The following is a 10,939-nucleotide window of genomic DNA, read 5'->3' on the forward strand; positions in this document are numbered from 1 at the left end:
AATGGGCTATATCGATCCATGATTTGATATAGCTGCCATATAAACCAATCTCCTAGACCTCTAGAGGGCGCAATTCGTATCCGATTTGGCTGAAATTGTACAAAAAGTGGTGTGCTTTGACTTCTAACAACTGTGCCAAGTGTAGTCCAAATCGGTTTAAAACCTGATATAGCTTCCATACAAACCGATCTCGGATCTTGACTTCTTAGGCCTCTAGAGGGCGCAATTCGTATCCGATTTAAGTGAAATTTTACACAAAGTGCTTTGTTGTAACTTCCAACAACTGTGCCAAGTATGGTCCAAACCAGTTCAAACCTGATATAGCTCCCATATAAACCGATCAAGGATCTTGACTTCTTCGGCCTCTAGAGGGCGCAATTATCATCCGATTTGGCTGAAATTGTACACAAAGTGGTTTGTTTTGACTTCCAATAACTGTGCCAAGTATGGTCCAAATAGGTTCAAACCTGATATAGCTCCCATATAAACCGATCAAGGATCTTGACTTCTTCGGCCTCTGGAGGGCGCAATTATCATCCGATTTGGCTGAAATTGTACATAAAGTGGTTTGTTTTTACTTCCAATTACTGCGTCAAGTATGGTCCAAATCGGTTCATTATCTGACATAGCTCCCATATAAACCGACATAGGATCTTGAATTCTTGAGCCGCTAGAGGGCGCAATTATCATCCCATTTATCTGAATTTTTGCATAAAGTGTTGTGTTATGACTTCCAACAATTGTGCCAAACATGGTCTAAATCGGTGCATAACCTGATTTAGCTCCCATATAAACCGATCTCGAATCTTGATTTCTTGAGCCACTAGAGGCCGCAGTTATTATACGACTTGGCTGAAATGCATGAAGTGTTTTGTTTAAACTTCCAACAACTGTTAAATGTATAGTTCATTTATCTGACATAGCTCCAATATAAACCTCTCTCGGATTATGACAGCTAGAGGTCACAATTGTTATCCGATTTGACTGAAAATTTACACAAAGTGCTTTGAATTATCTTCCAACAACTGTTCAAAGTATAGTTCAAATCGGTTAATTATCTGACTAGCTCCCATATAAACCTATCTCGGATCTTGACTTTTGAGCCACTAGAGGGGGCAATTATCATCCCATCCCAACAATTGTGGCATATATGGTCCAAATCGGTTAAAAACCTGATATAGCTCCCATATAAAAAGATCTCGGATCTTGTTTTCTTGAGTCGCTAGGGCGCACAATTATTATTCGATTTGGCTGAAATTTTGAAGAAGTGTTTTGTTTTGATTTTCAACAACTGGACTAAGTATAGTCTAAATCGATTAATAACCTGATATAGCTCCCATATAAATCGATATCGGATCTTAATTTACTGAGCCGCTAGGGGGCGCAATTATTTTTCGTTTCGTGTTTTGTTTTGACTTCCAACCACTGTGCCATGTTTGGTCTAAATCGGTTCATAGCCTGAAATAGCTCCCATATAAACCGATCTCCGAACTTGATTTCTTGATCGGCTAGAGGGCGCAAATATTATCCGATTTGGTTGAAATTTTGCACGAAGTGGTTTGTTTTGACTTCCAACAAGTGTGTCTAAATAGTTTCTTGTGCTTCTAGGGTTCGCAATTATTATGCAATTTGGCTGAAAATTTTCACTATGACTTTCACTTTGTCCTCAAACAGTCAAGCCAAATGTGGCCCCAATCGGTTCATAACTTGGTTTAGCTCCTATAGCATAGCAATTTTTATCCATTATTCTTTGTTTGCCTATAAAGAGACATCGAGCAAAGAACTTGACAAGTGCGATCCATGATGGAGGGTATATAAGATTCGCCCCGGCCGAACTTTGCACGCTTTTACTTGTTTGTAATTAAGGTGGAGATTGCATTTTTTACCAAATCAGCAGGAAAGTTTTCACATATCACTTTTTTAGTCCAAAGACAAATTTTATGAATTTAGTTAACAATCGGTTCCGATTAAGGTATAGCTCAACCATATGCATAAATCGCCTGATTTACACTTATAAGGTCGTATTTATTACAATGTTTTATCACCTAGCTGAAATCCTCTGCAGAATTTCATCGGTTCAAAATAAGATCTTCAAAAATTGAGATATTGTTTTGAAATTTTACACAGATTCGTATATCTTCAATGCGCAGGATATATAGCTTCCACATTAATCCAATTACAGGTTGAAATTTGAAACGGTTAGTTTTCCCAAGCACCTTGACTTCCTTGTCACACATGGTTCCAATCGGACTATATTTATGTGTAATTGCCCTTTAGAGGGATGTTAAGCAGGGACATTTATAATCCGCTTTCGCTGAAATTTGGAATGTGGAGTTAGTTGTACTAAGCCTTCCGATATCTGACTTGAATATGATCCAAATCGAACTATATTTCGATATAGCTGCCATATAGATATGCCGATTAAGGGTCGTCAGCCCTTACGAGGCATATTTATTACCCGATTTCGCTGAAATGTAAAACAGTGAGTTCTATTAAGCCCTTTGACATACATGACAAATATGGTCCCGATTGGTCTAGATTTATATATACCTGCCACATAGACCGATCTTATGAATAAAGCCATCACAAGCGCATTTATTGCGAGATTTCGAAGCAATCGGAACCAGCAATTTTTTTTTGAGCCTCCAGACATCCGATCCGAATTTGATTTTAATCGTACCGTATATATTGTAGATTTATCTGCCATATAGACCGATAAGCCTAGTTAGGTGCTTACGCCCATAACAGGCGCATTTATTTCTTGATTTTGCTGAAATTCGGAACAGTGAGTTTTATCAAGACTCCCGAAATCCGAACTGAATTTAATCAGGATTTGGATACAGCTGTCATGTAAACCAATTAGGATCATTAGCCCACAACTGTCACATTTATAATGCGAATTTGCTAAAACTTGGAACAGTGAGTAGCATTTGGCCTCCCGATTTCCGAACCGAGCTTGACCATTCTAAGATATAGCTGCCATTTAGACCGACCTGACATTTTAGGGTCTTTAATCCATAAAAGGGGCTTTTATTATCCGATTTCGGTGAAATTTTATATAATGGAGGATAGGTAGAGGTTCAATAGTGCCGGAGATATAACCCCGCCTTGAGCAACTCCGCCTTGTTAAACTCTACGGTGCTTCGACTGCTTATCCCTAAATTCCTCAAATGACAGATAATTCGCAACCCAGTGCGAATATATATAGGAGCTACATCTATCTGAATCGATTTTGGTGATCGTCCTGTAGTTTGTAAACAATTTAACATGGACAAACGGACAGACAGACAGACGGACGGACGGACATAGCTAATTCGAAGCAGAAAGTGATTCTGAGTCGATCGGTATATTTACCAACGGGTCTATCTTTCTTCCTTCTGGGTGTTACAAACAAATGCACTAAGTTATAATACCATGTACCACAGTAGTGGTGTAGGGTATAAAAAGGAGGACCACCTGCTACTACCTTACAAAACATCTCCCCAATTGGAATTTTTTCCCCACTATGGCTATATGGGGTACAAATAAAACGTATTTGGGAATAGATAAAAAATTGCATGGGGAAAGAGTAAGAAGTAAACATATTTTCGCGTAATGTTAAGGTAGGTACATCGTAGCGGGGCCAGATTCAGCTAGTAGGATAATACGTTTATCTATGGTGGTGGGTAATTAAAGTTCGCTACGACCGAGCTTAACGGGTTTTATTTGTTTAAATTGTCTTTGATATACCTATTTTGTAGAATGGCAAATTTTTTATAATTTTTTCTTTAAAAAAATTTTCCCTTTACGAAATTTCAGCAAATTATTTGAAAAAATATCTCTGAAAAAAAATCCATTTAATTGCTGCTTTAGTCAACATTTTGGTGAAATTTTAGGCAAATTGCAATGCTATTTTAATTTTTTTAATTTGATCTTAAATAAATGCTGTTGATATTTGAAACCAAAGTTAAACCTATCCAAAAATCCAACAGTCGAAGGAAAATTCTTAAAGACTTCAATTTTCAAAGTTTGCAAATAGACAACAAAAAACGCACCATACACCTAAAAATTCGCTTGATTATAATTATTTTCTGCCTACCTACCCGTTTCTTCTCGTATGACACTTAAATTTAAATTAGCCAGTGCCATATTTTCATAAAAAATGAGAATCGAGTAGTTAAATAATGATGGACTTAAAAAAGGAAGAGTTTGCTCTATATAGTTCATTAACAGCTAAAAATATGCCAAGGTTTCTACGCTTTAAAATTGTCCAGCAAAAACAAATTGTTCCAAGTCTATAAAAAAATCGAAAAGAAAGTAAAATAGGGTGAGGCAAAACAGAATTTAACCAAGTTAATTGAAAATATATTGAAAATTATGTTTAATTTGAGTTAAAAAACAAATAAAAGCGTGCTAGGTTCGGCCGGGCCGAATCTTGGGAACCCACCACCATGGATTCTGTTAAAATATGGGGGCTAGATCAAGTTATAAACCGAATTGGACCGTACTTGGCGCAGTTGTTAGGAGTCATAACAGAACACCACGTAAATTTCAGCCAAATCGGATGAAAATTGCGGCTTCCAGGGGCTCGGGAGATCGGTTTATATGGGGGCTATATCAGGTTATGGACCGATTTAGACCGTACTTGGCTCCATAACTAGTGCAAAATTTCAGCCGAATCGAACAAAAATTGTGGCTTCCATGGGCTTCAAGAAAAGCCTTAAAGGACCTGTTGTATGGTCTTTATGTTGCGCTTTTTCTCCATAGCAGTCCACCAAACTACTGAGGCGTAAGTAAGTATTGGTCTTATCACGCTCCTGTAGAGCCAATGGACTATCCTAGGATTCTGGCCCCATTCCGAGCCTACTGCCCGTCTACATAGTGCCCAACATCTGTGAGCCTTCTTGGTAGAAGTCAAATCGGGAGATCGGTTTATATGGGAGCTATATCCGGTTATAGACCGATTTGGACCGTACTTAGCACAGTTGTATGAAATCATAACAGAACACTGCATGCAAAATTTCAGCTAAATTGGACAAGAATTGCGACTTGTAAGGGCTTAAGAAGTCAAATCGGGAGCTCGATTTATATGGGAGCTATATCCAAATCTGAACCAATATGGCTCATTGCGATCCCCAACGACTTACATTATAATATATATACATCCTAATATAATACAAAGTATATGTGCAAAATTTTAAGCGGCTAGCTCTACCCGTTCGACCGCTATCGAGATTTCGGCAGACGGACGGACGGACATGGCTAGTTCGAATCAAAATTTGGAGACGATCAAGAATATATATACTGGGTCCTAGATCAATATTTCGAGGTGTTACACACGGAATAACTAGATTAGTATACCGCCATCCCATGGTTTTAGGTATAACAAGTAAAAGCGTGCTAAGTACGGCCAGTCTAGGTTGTTGGAAGTCGTACCAAAACGACAAAAATTTGATAAAAATTACTATACCACTGTTCCTGATAGAACCGATAGGAACTACGATGACTCTGGTAACAGAAGATACATAGACTTTTATACGGATGATTCCAAACTAAACGACCAGGTGGGCTTTGGGATGTATTCACTGGTAGAACTGGTCATTTCGAAAAGATTACCCGACCACTGCAGTGTGTATCAAGCAGAGATGCGTGCCATTAAGGAAGTGGTAGAACGGCTAAGATATAATGTCATTACGACGATTGGCATAAGTATCTTCTCAGACAGCCATTAAATCCCTGGAGAATGTATTGCTGAACACAAAAACCGACATCAACTGGTGCAGATCTCTTAACGAGATGGCTCAACAGTTCAAAATTCACCAGTTTTTAGGACCAGGCCCGAAAGCAACGAAGCAACGATAGATGACCACAAAAAGGGGCTGTGAGCATTCCAAAACTATGTGGCCTAATCTAGACTTGAAGAAGTCTACTGCTTTGCTGTCATTGGCTAGAACAAACGTTTCAGTCATTGTGTCCGCCATGACAGGTCACTGTCTAATCGGAAAACATGCTGGCCGACTGAAGGTTGCCAGCAACTACTTTTGCAGAAGCTGTGAGGACATCGAAGAAGAAGAGATAATAGAACACCTTCTGTGTGTGTCCCGCACTAGCAGTAGGAAGGAGTTCCACTTTATGTTCTCATTTCTTTAAGAACCTGACAGATGCAGCGGATGAGAACATTCTCAATTTATTGGGCGTTTTTAAGCGATCTGGATGGTTCCAGGGTAGGGACTAGAAGGCATCTTCCTTCTTCTGTTCCTGTGGTATCACAATGGACGAAAACGTCTATGTGAGATGGTGGCAGACTGCCACTTAAACGTAACCTACCAATACAAAATTTTTGCAAATTTTCCCCATGAACATTCCACTAAGAAACAGGGGCAAACTTCTCATCTATCAGTGAGTACTGTCCGATGCAAGCTTAAGCTCAATGATAAGGGGCCTACTTTTTATAGCCGAGTCCGAACGGCGTGCCGCAGTGCGACACCTCTTTGGAGAGAAGTCTTACATAGCATAGTACCTCACAAATGTTGCCAGTATTAGGAGGGGAAAATCACCGCTGAAAATTTTTTCGGATGGTCAGCGTCATAGGCGGACATGCTAACCTCTGTGCTACGGTAGCCCCTAACCTACCAATGTATGCAAAATTTCAAACAAATTGGATAAGAATTGCGCCCTCTAGAAGCTCGAGAAGTCTAATCGGGAGATCAGTTTATATGGCGATATGTGCAAAATTTCAGGCCAATTGGATAAGAATTGCGCCCTCTAGAAGCTCAAGAAGTCTAATCGGGAGATCGATTTATATGGCAGCTATATCAGGTTATGGACTAATTTAGACCATACTTGACACAGTTGTTCGAGGGCATTCTTTAACGTTATGTGTAAAATTTCAGCAAAATTCGATAAGAATTTCGTCTTCTAGAAGCTCAAGAAGTCAATTCCAAGCTATATCTGGTTATGAACCGATTTGAGCCATACTTAGCACAGTTGTGGGAAGTGATACCAAAACACCACGTGCAAAAGCTTTAGCGAAATCAGATAGCAATTGCGGCCTCTAGATGCTCAAGAAGTCAAGATGCAAGATCGGTTTATATGGCAGCTGCCTATTTTTAAAATAGCTGCGCTATTTTTAATTCTTGTGCACTTTGTTGGACCACTTTCTATTTATCGCTCTCTTCCATTTGGATTTCTTTTATATTCTTTATTTTTAATGGCTGGGGAGCCAAATATTAGGTAAATATAATAAAGTACCTCATTATGTTAAGAAATGAATTTAATTATCTGTTATACTCAGGTTACTGAAATGTTTGTATGTAATTATTTTATGGGCCTTATTGGCTTTATATAACATATTTGGTTAATAAATGAAATGAAATGAAATATTAAAAAAAAGATCGATTTGGCAATCCCAACCGTCACAATCCCAACCGTCCTACACTAATAAGATGTATTTTTGCAAACTTTCCAGCGTCAAGCTTAACTCCTTCAAATATTAGCGTGCTTTCGACACGGACGGACATGACTAGATCGCATGGACATGGCATAAGGATCAAAAATATATATAATATACAATATATCAAAAATATTCCCAAATTTTTATTCTACTGTCCAGTTCTCATAATCAAAAAGCTTAAATGCCATATTAGCAAAAAAAAATCTCTTAAAATTCCCAGGTTTAGAAATCAATTATTTTAAGGAACCAATTTTCAATTTTGCTCACCCTAGTGTACAACTAAATTTTGTCGTTTATATATACTTTTGTTTTTTATGTGTTTTTTGTTAAATCATTTAGCTAAAAACTATTATGCTAATTTGGTATATTATTAAGTTTGTTATAAGATATGTTACTTCCACTTGCTGCTATGTTCATTGCCAGTCATTCATTTAAAACTGGTGTTAAATTTCCTATCGTTTTTTGTTTTAATTTTTATTGTGCTTGCGCTCACACACAAATCTGCAACATTAAAAGGGATACAATTACAAAAAGGGGAAATAAACTCAACAACGCACTACAGTATTGGTATAAAGCCTATATCGGGTTCCAATTTTGTTACCAATTTTCAAATTGCTGATATAGCTGAGAATGTTACAAAAAAAAAGTGCTTTGTTGTCTTTTAGTTTGTCTTATGCTTATGATGTGTGTGTTTTGTTGTACAGTTTTTTTTTTGGTTTTTGTTTCAATTTTGGTTTTTTTGGTAAGTTCTTCAATTTAAAATGGATGATGAAACCAATCATTGGTTTTTTAAAGACTTTGCGATTAATTTCTTTGTTACAATACTTGTTGTACATGTTTAACGATATTTTTTTTTTATTACATTTTTTTTTAAATTTTCGTTTTATAAATTTTTGCTATTATTTCATTTTTTCATGTTGTACAGTCTTGTTTGACTATTTGTATTTTTTTTTTTTCTCCTTATTTTTGTATACATAAACATTTTTAATTTTTTTTTTTAACGAACGATGGGTTAAATTATATGGAAGTTTATTGTCATTTTCTGGTAGGGGTAAATAAATGTTTTATAATTATTGTCCATTTGTTTTTTTTATGGCAAAAATAGTATCTAAGTAAAATGTTTTGTAACAAAAGGATTTTAATTTCAAGTTATAACTCTTTGCTATTAATTTTGTTTTATAAGAAAAAACAAAATTTAAAACCACACAACCGCACATAAAAAGCAAAATTATGAGACAGAGAAGTTCTTAAAAAAGAGATCAATTTTTGGCAGTTAAACAATTTAAGTTTGCAGATGTACATATGTGCACTAGATTGTCCCATCCTATAAAACATACAACTCCAGTTTTTTATACCCTCCACCATAGGATGGGGGTATACTAATTTCGTCATTCTGTTTGTAACACCTCGCAATATGCATCTAAGACCCCATAAAGTATAAATATTCCTGATCGTCATGACATTTCAAGTCGATCTAGCCATGTTCGTCCGTCCGTCTGTCTGTCTGTCCAACAATTATGCATTGTCCGGTTTAAATCGGTTAATAACCTGGTACAGCAGTCATATAAACCGATCTTGGATCTTGACTTCTTGAGCCGCTAAAGGCCGCAAATCTCATTCGATTTGGCTGAAATTTTGCATGAGGTGTTTTGTTATGACTTCCAATAACTGTGATAAGTATAACGCAAATTAGTTCATAACCTGATATAGCTGCCATATAAACCGATCTGGGATCTTGATTTCTTGGGCCTATAGAGAGCGCAATTCTCATCCGATTTGGCAGAGATTTTGGACAACGGCTTCTCTCATTACCCTTAACATACGTATCTAATATGGTCTGAATCGATCAATAGCTTGATACAGCTCCCATATAAACTTATCTCCCGATTTTGCTTCTTGAGCCCCCACACGGCGCAATTCTTATCCGAATGAACTGAAATATTACACAATGACTTTTACAATATTCAGCATTCGTTTATGGTCCGAATCGGACTATAACAGTTCTTATTCACTATTCTTTGTTTGCCTAAAAAGAAAGACCGCGCATAGAACTCGACAAATGCGATCCATGGTGGAGGGTATATAAGATTCGTCCCGGCCGAACTTAGCACGCTCTTACTTGTTTCTTTATGATCCCAATAAGCAAAATACGAAATATTACGGTGATTGGTTAACAATAACCCTTGGCGACACGATGCCCAAGGTTGGATGAAGCGCTTTCTAAGGAATCCAATTGAGCATTTTAGGCCCTTTCAGGAAATTGTTATACAAAGGAAACATTTATATGAAATTTATTATAAAATCACAAACTGTACCTTAAACCACCACTGTGGCTGTGATTAAAGGTATAACTCGACTCAAAATTTGCCCTGAATCAGTCAAGTCATGTCCATCTGGCCGCAAATCCTATCTGAGCCATTTCTCCTCCTGTCGTTCTTAAAGCCACCACCATATGATGGGGGTATACTAATTTAAACATTCCGTTCGTAACAACTCGAAAATTTCTTTACAAACAGCACCTACCCAAGGTTGGATGAAGCGCTTTCTAAGGAATCCAATTGAGCATTTTAGGCCCTATCAGAAAATTGGTATACAAAGGAAACATTTATATGGAATTTATTATAAAATCACAAACTGTATAACTCGCTCTTGCTTCTACTCCAGGAAGTTAGAACTTTTGGTCGTTCATGAAAACCGTAAAGGGTAGTTCTTCATCTATCCCAACTCTTGTTAAGGATGATCAAATGTTCACTGACCCGAGGAAGCAAGAACTTTTGGTCGTTCATGAAAACCGTAAAGGGTAGTTCTTCATCTATCCCAACTTTTGTTAAGGATGATCAAATGTTCACTGACCCGGTTGATAAGGCTAACCTGTTGGCTGATATATTTGCAGGGAACTCTTCCCTACTGGACAGCAATCAAACACTCCCCTTTATCGAAAGGGGTTCTTGAGAATCTAGACTAGAATAAATCCCCGGGCCCGGATGGCATATCAACACTTGTCTTGCGCAAGTATTCTTCGACGCTTGCTCGTCCATTGCGCGACCTTTCTAACCCTGCCTACCGTGCGAGAGTCTTCCCGGCGCGTTGGAAGGTTGCGAACGTTCACCCAATGTTCTTTCTCCTTCTCCTTTTCTTATTTTCATCAACGATCTGTTGAGTCAGACATCGAATCGGATCTACTCATTTGCGGATAACAAAAATCGCTGTCACTCGTACTCAGGCGCATTATGTATGATACACTCAGTGTATCATCTCTCTCGAAGACTCGGCTTATGGGCGAATGAGTACGAATGACAGAGTTTACTGTCATCCGCAAATGTTTAGACCGGGTTCGATGTCTGACTCAAGAGATCGTTGATGAAAATAAGAAAAAGAAAAGGAGAAAGAACAGAGCCCTGAGGAATCGCTGGCCATTTCTGAGAGGGGCCGAATAAATCGAAAAGATTTTAATGCACCACCGTAGCGCAGAGGTTAGCATGTCCGCCTATGACGCTGAATGCCTGG

The sequence above is a fragment of the Stomoxys calcitrans genome, chromosome 4, assembly GCF_963082655.1.
Source record: "Stomoxys calcitrans chromosome 4, idStoCalc2.1, whole genome shotgun sequence".
Classification (NCBI taxonomy): domain Eukaryota; kingdom Metazoa; phylum Arthropoda; class Insecta; order Diptera; family Muscidae; genus Stomoxys; species Stomoxys calcitrans.